Below are 12463 nucleotides of genomic sequence, written 5' to 3' on the forward strand. Positions count from 1 at the left end.
GGAAGCTATTTTTATTGTTAAAATCTAGGCTTCTTTTGATTGGAGAAGTGTGTATTCTCAAGTTTCCTGCTAAATATCTAATTAGATATCAGAATGCTAGTTATGTTTATTTCAAACCCAACCAATTAACTATTTTGGCTGGCCCAGGATGACTGCCTGTGTTACATTTTAGGACGTAATCCTTCATAAGGATATACTGTTGAATTAGTGAGTGTTTCTTCCAGTTCTCTTTGCTAATTGTAATTTTTCCTGGAATTGTGGTTACAAACTCTGTACATTGGTGAACATTTGTATATTACTTAAGAGTTTTCTTGATCTTTTTTTTTTCTAGATTTTGTATTATGTTTGCACTTTTCAACAAGAAGGATTATTCTTGGATTGTATCTTTAAAGATGCATAAAAAAAAAAAAAGAAAAGAAAATAAATAAGTAGCACCATGTACATGTCAATTTTCAAAATCCCTGCTGTGCTTTGAAAATCCAGCAATGGGCCAGTGCCACAGGGGGTCTTTACCCAGCATACTTTGTAAATGCAGAGTAGGTGGGGTAAAGAACAGAAATCCCCACATGTAGTGCACTGGCCTTGCCCTAGCCTCATCCCCAATGCTGCTCCTTTTCCCCACAAAGGGGTGGGGAAGAGCATCTTCAAAGGTTTTTTCTGTGAAAACCCCCTTTGAAAATTGTTACCTAAAGGTTGGGAAACTAAAGCTGAAAAATGAAGGGAGCAATTTTGTAATTTGCCACCTAAATTACACAGCAAATAAGCACGCAAATTACACTAGTTCTCAAAGTGAACTTCTGAGCATAAATCAGCTATGAAAATTATTCCACCAAATATTTATGTCTATACTTTTGAAAATGAAAAAAGTATGTAAGTCCAAACCCATCTACAACTCCACCCCGGGAATGCTTTTGCTCACTGTGAGTAAACCTATGTGCAGAAAGGCTATACGTGCCTAAGTTTGTCTGCATATCGATCAGGCAATGTTACACTGGACCATTTCCACAGGAAAAAAACAGTTTTTCCTATGGAAATGCCTTTGAAAATTCCCCTCCCTGGAACTTACACCATATTTTATGTGGATTGTTTACCTTAAAAGGAAGTTGAAACTTTAATTAGTTCAGATGCTTTCTGCTTTTTCCTCAAATTAATGTGTGCCTCCTAATTTAACAGCTCTGTTTTGTCCTTTCAAGAGAACCCCTGGAGAGGTTAGAGAATCTTTTCTTCAGGCAGAATCATTAGGTTTAAGACAATTATCATTGTTCAATGCTTTAGTTTTGCTGTAATCAAGTGGGTCTAAATTCCTTCCCAGCTTTACAAGAATCACGAGGTAACGAATCTGTGGGTGATTGATAAAGCAAACTGTGCTCACGGTGTGCATGCTTGCATATATTTTGAGTAGAGCATGTCAGAATCCTCATTACAGTCCTAGCAACCAAGAGGAAGTGCCAACATCACACATTTATTATGTTCTAATCCTTTTTAAATCAACCAATTAATTGAAGTATCTCTCCTAATTAGTTTTTTATATCATCTAAGCCGGCTTTAATGAAGGGAATAGATTCATTTATATAATTGTCATTCTCACATAAAAATGTTTTGTGCAACAGTGAGATGAAGTTTCAAAGATGACTGTTTACGAACTCCCACTCTAGCAGAGAGTGGTTTGTTTTTTTTTATTCTTTCTACGTTAAAACAATCTGTCATCTCATATGACAGCAATTCAGAGCAGCTTTCATAACTAATATTTTTTGCAGTACTTAAAGGAACCTGATTATGGTCAGCTTGTGTATATCCGAAATAGGAGGCTGCTTAAAAATAACACTTAGAGGTCTATATTCAGCAAATTTCTCAGTAGCCGGTCCGACATTATGGAGCTCTCTCCCAGATCATATTCGATTAACAGCAAACCGTAGAGAATTCAAAAAATTACTAAAAACTCACCTCTTCTCACGAGCATATAATCTATATTAACGAACTATGTTCTATGAACTTCAATTCTGCTAGCACAACATAGTACTGTAATGTAATGTATTGTATTTTAATTGATGTAAGTAACAATTTTTTGTATGTTTTTATCTTGTAAACCACCTAGATGGATAGACACTTACCCCACTGTGCGGTAAATAAAATCTTTTAAATAAATAAAATAAATAAATACTAAATTTGGCACTTAGCTACACACATGCCTGCTGGTCTGGCCACCCTTAAAATCCAGATAATGTATTATCCAGCTAAAAATTATCCACCTATGTCAAGGATAGTCCAGGGGCATTCTGAAGCAGAGTACCATTATCCAGCTAGGTTATCAGGTTAATCCCGATTTTCTGTGTTATCCAGCTAAGATAGTCAGATAACTTTAGGGCAGCTGAGAAGTAGTCCTAATGTTAGCCAAATAAGATAGCTGGATATATTCTGTGGCAGCTAAGTTTATATGAGTCTATCCTAGAAAACCAGTGGCTGAATGTTCAACAAAGTAATATAGAATCATTTTCCAGTTAAAATGCAACATCACACCACGTCAGGTGCGTACTCGCCTCCTTTTACCCCACACAAGTATTTCCCATCTTCACCCCTCCACCTTCCTTCCCCGATTATAGCCACTTAAACTGTGAATGAAGCTATCTGCAAGATATTATTCAAACTGAAGATCTTTATTGGATGGATATGGCCGCAGCATAGGTCAAAAATTAACAATTCAAACTTTAAACATATTCTCTTACAAATTACATAACCACATTTTCCAAGGTCATAATTTCTAATCCCCTATAGGGTTACCACACCCTCACCTGAGTTGCAGTTTGTATATGTTTAGCACATATCATACTAATGCAACATTCCGCTGTTGGGGACATGGGCTGTTGAAGCCTCACCCCTCTGATGATCCTTAATGCAATATTCTGCAATTGGGGACGCAGAACCATCAAAGCCTTGCCCCTCCAATGATCCAGATAATTATATCATTGCTCACTGGTGTAAGATCTCTGCAGTGCAATAACATCCTAGTCTGTAGCAAGAGCAGGACTCACTTATTCAAGCTACAGTATAGGTTTGGGATGATGAGCAGGCCAATCCCTGCCATCAAAGATGAAGAATTGATAGTCAACTTGTCTATACTCTCATCTACCCTTGCCAAATGGTGGCCGGTATATCTGGTCGGTACATGCTGTCTGCCCAGCTTTCAATATAGCACTTGCCATGTGCCTTTAAGGTGTGGTCAACCCCAGTAGCTCCATGGTATCGACCCTTCACTTGCTGTGGGCTCCTCACCAACCTAGTTGCAGCCATATCCTGACCTCTTAACCCTATCAAAACTCTTGTTCACCAGCTTGGTAAGCCCAGTTAATGCTATAACATACTGCCTTTAAGACAGCACAGCTTCTCCAAACCCAAAAGAGGATATTTCATATTGGCACCAATAAATGTGATTGCCTCCCTTTAGTGGTGGTAGAACATGTTGTATTTTGCAACATGCTTGTATATTGTCACACACCTGAGAATGCCTCCATCACGGAAGCCACTGGGATTATTAAGCATGATGTGGTGCATGTGGCAATAATCAAAGGGGAATATGGTATCTGAGTTACCTGAATCACCATGGGTCCATCAAACACATTTTTCAAGCATAGAGGAATTGCGTACAGTACCAAGGGGTTGAAGTAAACTCATGCAGAAACACAAGCTATCTAGGGACTATGAAGAAAACAGACAAAAGCAGTCCCTGTCTGCAGCAGCACAAGTTCAGATAAGAGAATGAATAGCTTCTACAGGATCCCCACAGTTTTACTACATCTCCACAGTTTGACCAATCACCCCAGGTACCAGAGCAGAAGCACAAATTAACTATATCTGAAATCAGTGAGGGTGAGAATCATACTCAAGATTGCCAAACCCAGATACATGGTCACACCACAGCATGAGCAGCACAGGGCTGGGTATAGTGTAGAGGCATTACTACAGGATATTCACAACTACCAAATGGCACTTCAGCTTTCCATCAATGGAAAATAGCCAAAGGAAAACCACCATCATGGGCAGGAAAATCTTTGGTCAATTAAGTAAGAAATGGAAATCCATGTGACAGCCCAGACTAGGGAAACAAAATACATTATGATAATGAAGTGTGAAATGCTTGCCCTAAATCAAATGATTTGCCAGAATAGATCTGCCAAATTGCATGGCATTGGGTCTGGATCCTATAATTCCTATTAAATATTGCGAGTTTGCCAGAGCCGCAGTATCTCGCAAGGAACTTCTAGTCATCTCGGTGAACACAGGGAGATCATAATGCATGCTGGAAGAAATGGTAACATGCCTTCAAACACTACCAAGTGTCACTTTTACCGGGTTCCTCTGATAAGCCAACATAGGATGTTGCAGCTTGGCACTAGCATATGCACCAATGTTATGCAAGCTATTACATTGCCCTGTTGAACCCTTGAAGAAGAACTGTTCTGTCTTGGAAATTACTGCCATTAGCTGAGATGACAACTCATGGAAAAGCAGCTACTGTGAGGGGCAATTACTGCTGGGGCCCTCACAGAAAACACCTAAAAGGTATACCTGTCTTGAACATGTAGAATTCTATTGTCAAAAAACCTGACAAGCAAGGACTAAACTGTCCATCCTAATAGGGGAATGGACAGTGAAGGCTCAAGAGGAAGCAGTAGTCTTCTTCTAGGATGTGACAGGCAGTATAGCTGGTCAACTCAGTGGCGCGGCAAACAAGGATCATCAGAGTACCTGAAACCCAAATGCCCTGATACAATAAATGAACTTACAGACCCAAGGCTAATAGTATTTTTAGAACCTCATCGGTGCATAAGGCATGCTGTATGAGGCCGAGGGATACCTGTGCTACAGCCAGGGAGAATCCCAGAAGATGATGAGCATCTGGGTGACATCCAAGACCAACTAGAGAAAGCATGACATCCCTAAAGTGCTGATATTCAAGTGCTGGTGGCGATACAGCTGACAGCTGTATTCTGTAAGGAATGAACCTAGGACCTTTAAATTATGAGAGCACCTGGATGCCATAAATGGCCTGTGAATGCATTCTGATGGCTAGGAGACACCTGCGAGACTGTCAGGGGTGAATCACAGCAAGTAACAGGGTGTCTAGTTGCCATAAAATGACCTGCTGAAGATAGATATCAGATAATAGGCAAAAATATGCTGACATAAAAGTGCTGGGTTTGTAAGGGTGTTTTGAGAAGTTATTTTGTGAAGCCAGACTGGTTTAGTGGTGGTGAAGAAAAAGAAAAATAATAACAGCATAATCATAATGAGGGGTACATTTTAAAAACTTGTGCGCGCGCACGTGTCCATGTGCACGTGCTACCTGGCTTGCACACATGGGCACGCAATTTTATAACATGCGTGCATGTTATAAAATCGGGGGTCGGCGCGCACAAGGGGGTGCACATTTGTGCAATCTGCGTGTGCTGACGTCCGCAGCCTTCCGCAGTTCCCTCCCAAGTCCGCTCCAATTTAGGAGCAGCCTGGGAGGGAACTTCCCTACCCCCTATACTAACCTTTCTACCCCTTCACCTAACTTTTCCACCCCTAGCCCTGTCCTAAACCCCCCCAAATGCCTTGTCTTACCTTTTGCGCCTGCTTCGAGCAAAATTTGTGCCGGGATGTGATTCCCCCCCAGCACAGTGGCAAATGGCTGCTGTGCCGGGCACCTCTAGCCCTGCCCCAGCCCCAGACCGCCCCTTTCAGAAACCCCGGGACTTACACGCATCCCGGGGTTTACGAGCGTTGCCGGGCCTTTGAAAATAGACCCGGCACGTGTAAGTGTTTTAAAATCCAGCCCTGAGATTTTACTGGTCAGTCCTATAGAAATAGCCAAGGCTGTTGAAATGCTAAAGTATAGTAAAGATCAGCCAGTTTATTAAAAGTCAGCATTAAATCCATTTCTACCTTCTGTGCTTGATTTACAAGAAAGCACTACATTCTTGTTAGTCATATTAGCAGACAAGTATGAGATAAATTGAACTGATAACCAATTAGAAAATGTTATGCAAAGAAACTAACCCATTGGCGCGAGGGGAAGAGCGATATTTGTCTGACTGGAACAGCTTAAGAATTCTGGACTGGAGGTTTACATTCAAGTCAGATAAGCTGTACCATTCCTATTATAATATTTCTTATAGGTTTAGAGATTTCTTTCACACTGGCTTTTGGTGGTCAGCATTTACTAGCATCCCCCAAAATGTGGAATCCATGGTGCTGCCATACCTGCAGAGCCAGTGGTGATCGGCCATTAGCTGAGCGCAAAGAGACAAATTGCTGAGCTAGCTCAGGGACTGTAAATGCTTTAACTTGAGAAACATTGTTGGGGCAAAGTGGCATGCCTTATTGATGTTGACTGCCACTGGTCTGACTATAACCGGCCCTTCTTTTTTTTTTGTTTTATATTGGAGGGTAGGGGTCTCTCGAATGAGGCTTCACCAGGGACTTAATAAAAGGGGAATATCATCACCATAGAGAGGGGGAAGATAAGGAAGTGTTGTGCACATAGATACGGTAACTTTTAAACTGGTTGTTCTGTCCCCAGCAGTGTGTACATGTTTGTATCTGTATATACTGTAGCTTAACTGGGTTTACTACAGCCCCTCCCTTCCGGGAACTGTTGATATTGAAACACTTTTTGTAACCCATGATAAAAGTCTGGGAGCCCTGCCTTTAAGAGGAGCTTTGCCCTTAAGAGAAATTCCCTCCCCCTTGCTTTCTCTCACCTGGGAAGAGTTTGCATGCCCTCTCAATCTAACTTGAGTCTTCTTAAGTGCCTTATTGGCTCAAGGGACTGCCCTTCATGCTCCCCCTGTGTCACATGAGTCCAAGGCTCGCTGCCATTGGACCTTGCCCCTTGTCCCCAGCTTGTGGAGATGTTTTCTGTAATAACTCTCTAGAACTGTTTCAGTCTCGACCATGCAGTTTCAAAGCCAGGAGCGCTTGTAAAGCTCTGTGATACAATTGGCTTTTTTACATTCCTTCTTATCGCTTTATTTCTAAAGATTAAATCAGCTTCAGAACCCTTTTGTCTTCTCACCTTGAATCCCAAGAAACTCCGTTCTCCCCTCTCCTACCTATTTCCAGCTACAAAGATATTTGCCTGGGGCTATACGTTTGGGAGCAACAATTGTAAGTAATTAAAAACTACTTGCACAATAAATAATTTCAAACTTAAAGGATCTTTGTCTGAGGACTGATTAGGAAGGAAAGTTAGCTGTCTGGATGAGAGAAACTCGGATGTTTCTTATTGAGCCAGCACAGTGGTCTTCGAGCATACAAGTGTGTACATTCGTCAGCCTGCGCCCAGGGATGGGATCATTTTGTAAGATGTATGCATGTTATAAAATAACCTTAGACACGTATATTTTGTGCTTAATTTTAAATGGACATGCACATATGCACACAAATCCCGCGTCTGTCATGTAAGTGGGGGAATTTTACAAGGGACGCGTGCCAATGCTATTCGCCCTTCTCCCAGTTCGTTTCCAGTTCATCCACAATAGGGATAGCAGTTGCAAACCCACCTACTTTAATAATCTCCCTTTCCCCCCCTGTTAGCTCCAACCCTTAAAACCCCACTGACTTGCCTAAATTAGTTTGTTTTAAAAGTCACATGCCATCCAGGGCAGAAGTAACTCCAGTGCATAGAAGAATGCACAAGTATTTACCCTCTCATTTCTTAGCCAGACCTTGACACACCCACGCTCTACCCAGGCTTCACTCACACTTCGCTCCTTTTTGGAAACTTTTTACTTGTGCATGCAGCAGGAGAAACGCGCATCTTCAGGTGGCACTTCAAATCCCTCTGCCTGCACCGGCCCGACTTGAGCTCGTATCTCCTGGTTTTGGTGCCAGCAGGGCTTTTAAAATTCACCTTTATATGTACAGCATCCAAGAAGGTCCTAACTATCTGTACCCCCTCATGCAGCTCCTTAATTACCACATTCCAAAGGTTCATGCTGTAGCTAGGAAAATAAGCAATTAAATGATTACACACTGCACGGAATATGTTTGAGTCATTACTGGTGACTCTTGTTACATTGAAGTACAAAGCCTGAGTGCAGAACTTAATCTGAGTAGTTACAGTGCAGCTGCCTGCATTGGGGCCATGTTCCTCCCAAAAGAATACCTGGGGCAGGGGAAAGGAAACCAAAGCACTCAGGTTCTGCTGCGCTTGTGCCATTCACCTTGTACCTTGAAACAATGCAACTGCTGTTCTCCTCATAAGAGTGCCTTCACTAATGTGCCAGGAGGGCCAATGGCCCCAAGCACATGGCATGCCCCGGCCTAGAATAAAGTATACCACACCTGACCTAAATGAAAATCGCCAATAGAAGAGGGTGGTGGGTGGGGGGGGCAACCCAGCATAAATTGAGCCCATCAGCTCTCTCACCAGCCTTCACCCTTCTCCCCAGTTCTGGAGGCAGATCACCTCCCCACCCCCTCCCTTACCTGGGATTGAGGTTTGGCTCCTGAGTCTGAAGAATGATAATTGCAGCATATATTCTCACAAAACATTAGCTATCACTTCATAGACTCGGTTCTCCAAAAATAAAATTTGGCCTCTTGGGGGTGACTTGCAGGAAATATTCATGTTTTGCCAAGTATCCAGTGTTGTTAATAATACTTATTTTTATAGCACTACTGGATGTACACAATGCTATACAATAGTGATAAGAATGCTGGTATAATGAGTTCCTGCCCCCCAAAAACTACAATCTAAATGTATACCTGAGGCAGCAGGAGATAAAGTGACTTGCCCAAGTTCATAAGAAGTGTCAGTAGGAGAAACAGGATTTGAACCCTGGCTTCCCTGGTTTTCTGACCATAGCTCGTGGTCACTAGGCCACTCTTCACCCCAAGCCTAGTGGTTAAAGCAGCAGGCTTAGAACCTTGTGGCCTTGGGCAAGTCTCTTCACCATCCATTGCCTCAGGTAAAAAGCTTAGTAAATCTGGCCAGTAACTTGTAAGCCCTCCAGGGACATGAGAATACCTATTGTGCCTGCATGTATCTCAGCTTGAATTGTCTACCAAAGCAAAATTGTGAACTAAATATAAATAAATAAAAATTCCTAGGAATGAAAAGGGAACTAAATACCTCATTGTGTCAAAAAGCCTACATATCCATTACTTATGTATTTTACAGTTTGGGCATCAGAGCCAACTGCTCTAGCACCCAGATCAAATTCAATAGAATACTTGAAGGAATACTATAAAATATTGTAAAATTATGATCTAGAGAACCTCAACACAGGGGAGATGATCTTCAAAATTGTAAAGTGTTCTCAATTAGCAGATAAAAGACAGAATCCTTGAACTCTCTGTTCATAGCAACAGAGCTGCCATAAATCAGCTAATTAAATCTCCAGGATCATAAGAACATAAGAACATAAGAAAATGCCATACTGGGTCAGACCAAGGGTCCATCAAGCCCAGCATCCTGTTTCCAACAGTGGCCAATCCAGGCCATAAGAACCTGGCAAGTACCCAAAAACTATTCATGGTGATCATATGACTTCAGTGCTAAATTTTACAAACTGCATAACAAAATAACATAGTAAAGGGGATGGCAGATAAATATAATATCTGTTGGTCAATCCAGTGTGCACGGTCTAAATTCCTTATATCCTGATTTACTAAGTGTAAGAGATTGCTCACTGGTGTCTTTGGCTGGAGCAATGCCTTCACCAACCGGTCCATTTCTCCTGTGGCTCCCATTTATGTCATGGTGTGTGCGGTCCTGAAGAACAAGTCCTAGCTGCCTGGGCTGCAGATTTGACTCCAAAGTTTCCTGTAACTTCAGGGGGAAAGGAGTCTCTCAGATCAGAGCCTTTTCAGTCAGCTTAGCCTCCTCTAGTCATTCCTCCCCCCCCCCCCCCTAACACCACCATTATAATAAGGGGGGAATGTAAGAACTAATGGACTGCCTGAGGGGAGAGTGTTAATCCGATACTTCACCCACAGAGACTCATGGTGGCTGGACTTGACCTTGGCGTTCCTTCCTGTGTGGCTCCTGGGAGTGTGTTTGCCTGATTGTCCTAGGCCTCAATAATAACTTCATCCATAGACTATTAAACATCTATGCTCCTTTACCGAGTGGTTCTGAGACAGGTCTCTAGCACTGGCAGCATTACAGCTTCTGAAAAGTAAAGTATAACTCTCTGCAACCAAAAATACATCAATCCCCAGACATCTTACTACATAATTGCTTATAGAAATTCCACAGTTTTAACACTCACTTATAATTCTTCAGATGGAAGTTGAATCAAACGGGTTAATAACAATCTAGATCCTTAAGTCTAGATGCACATTACCCCAGTTTAAATCCCGCTGGTATCCTTGCAAGTATATGGCTTCAAACATACAGCCTCCCCGTTTGAAAAGCAGGGTTTAAATCTACTTAAACTATTTATTTAATTGTTTTTGTATACTGACATTCGATCGAGATATCACATCGGTTCACATACAACTGAACAGTAAATAAGACATGGGCTGCTTATTTTTACAGTATAACTTAGACCAGTTAGCAAGTAACTAATTATAAAACATGTGCCGCTTAATATAATATAGTAGCATAGTAGCATTCAGCTGTCCCCAGACTTTTAATTTACTCGACTGAAGAGCTCTTATTTTAATAATTCTGCATGCAGTTTTAATCTCTTTCAAAAACTCACTAACCCAGCAATGCAGGGTTTCTCCCTACAAAACAATTAAGGAGCCTTAATCAATAATCAGGCACAGGGTTTAAAGATTCTGCTCTCACACCTGCATTACTGCATCTACTAAATTTACATTAGGTTCAACTGGTATATTATTTTGGGTTAAAATCCCCCCCTCCTAACTCCCTCCCCCTAACTTTTTATTGTAAATAATTTACTTGTATATAATTTGTCATTGCGTATATCTAACCATTTTATTGCGCTTATCTAATTGTACAGCATTTCCTTTGATTTCCCCCCTCTCCCCCTTACCCAGTTCTCTTATCAGTTTCACTGTAAAGCCCCGTGGGCCATTTTATGTTACTTGGAAACCGATGTGATGTTTTCTTAACGAATGTCGGTATACAAAAATTTTAAATAAATACATAATAAATAAATAAATATAAAATTCTCCTTGGTTAAACTGCTTCAATTCTCCTCAAAACTTAAACAAACTTAACAATTGTTTCAACATAAACCTGTAACTTACAGCCAGTACAGTGCTAAGAACTTCCCTCTAATTCACATAATTTATTCTGGCAGTGTTTGCAATTCCTTTTGGTTAACTTGAGCTACTAATGCAAATGAAACAACCCACGCTGAACCAAGGTTTTTCAGAACTGACCCACAAACCTTCCCTTGAAAGTGCCTATTCTCTCATGGTTTTGTTTAAAGTTTCCCCCAAAGTCTCCCTAAGTACAGGCAAAGTTTCCCTTCACAGCAGCTGAGAAGATAGTTCGGCATGTGTTTAGGATGTTCCTCAGGCTCTGTATCTGCGGGCGGGCGGGCAGGCTGGCTGCTCTTTTCTAGTCATCTGCTGTTCCATTGCTGCCCATTTACAATTCCTGGCAGCCTATAGCTGTGATTGTGCTGAGTCGTTCTGACCTAACTGCTCTCTTGTACTCTTAAGAGCTATTGCTGGGGAATCTGGGAAATTTAATTCTATAATTCTTAATTCAAGCTTAACTGCTTTTAAACCAGGTCCTGCTCTGCATTTCGTCTTTCTGTGCAGGGACTAAGCAAACACCTACTGTTCAGTGTTCATCACACTAGGATATTTTTCCTATCTACTGTCTATGGGGAAAAGTTTAATAAAGAAGGACCTTTTTATGAGCATATTACACACTTTTTAACAAATATAATGGATGCTTCAATACAGATGGACAGCATCCTTAAATCCTCTGATATGGCATGCACAACTCTTATCCAAAGCTGATAGAGATCCAGAGCAACCAGGGGCAGATTGGCCTATTGGGGGATCAGGTATCCCCCGGTGGGCCGGTCGCTCCAGTCATGTGGTCTGCCGTGCGCGGCCATGACAGAGCCGCGCTCGGCAGACCATGTGATGCGTCCTGGGCGGCGAATCCCTGGGCCGGTCTTCCTCGGGAATCCGCCGCTGAGAGCAACCTAGCTCTTACCATCTTATTTCCCTCCTCAACAAGGATGTAGAAATTATTTTCCAATCGTATTCCAAATATGATGGGCAATGGGTTGACCTGGTTTATTCCTGAAGCATGGAGAGGCTTTCAAAAATAGATTATTAAATCCATAAGGAGATTGCAGCACCCATGATATAGGAGACCAAAAATTCAGCCTCTGATGATGAGCGTTGATGGAAAGAAGGCCTTTGATTGGATTTCCTGGACATGTTCTGTATGCTTTGAAAAAATTTGGTTTTGTGGATCAAGATCCAGATATAATCAAAACTCTGAGGGGTAAACTGCAGCAAAATATCAACCTGGAGG

Source organism: Rhinatrema bivittatum, chromosome 1 (assembly GCF_901001135.1).
Source record: "Rhinatrema bivittatum chromosome 1, aRhiBiv1.1, whole genome shotgun sequence".
NCBI classification, from domain to species: domain Eukaryota; kingdom Metazoa; phylum Chordata; class Amphibia; order Gymnophiona; family Rhinatrematidae; genus Rhinatrema; species Rhinatrema bivittatum.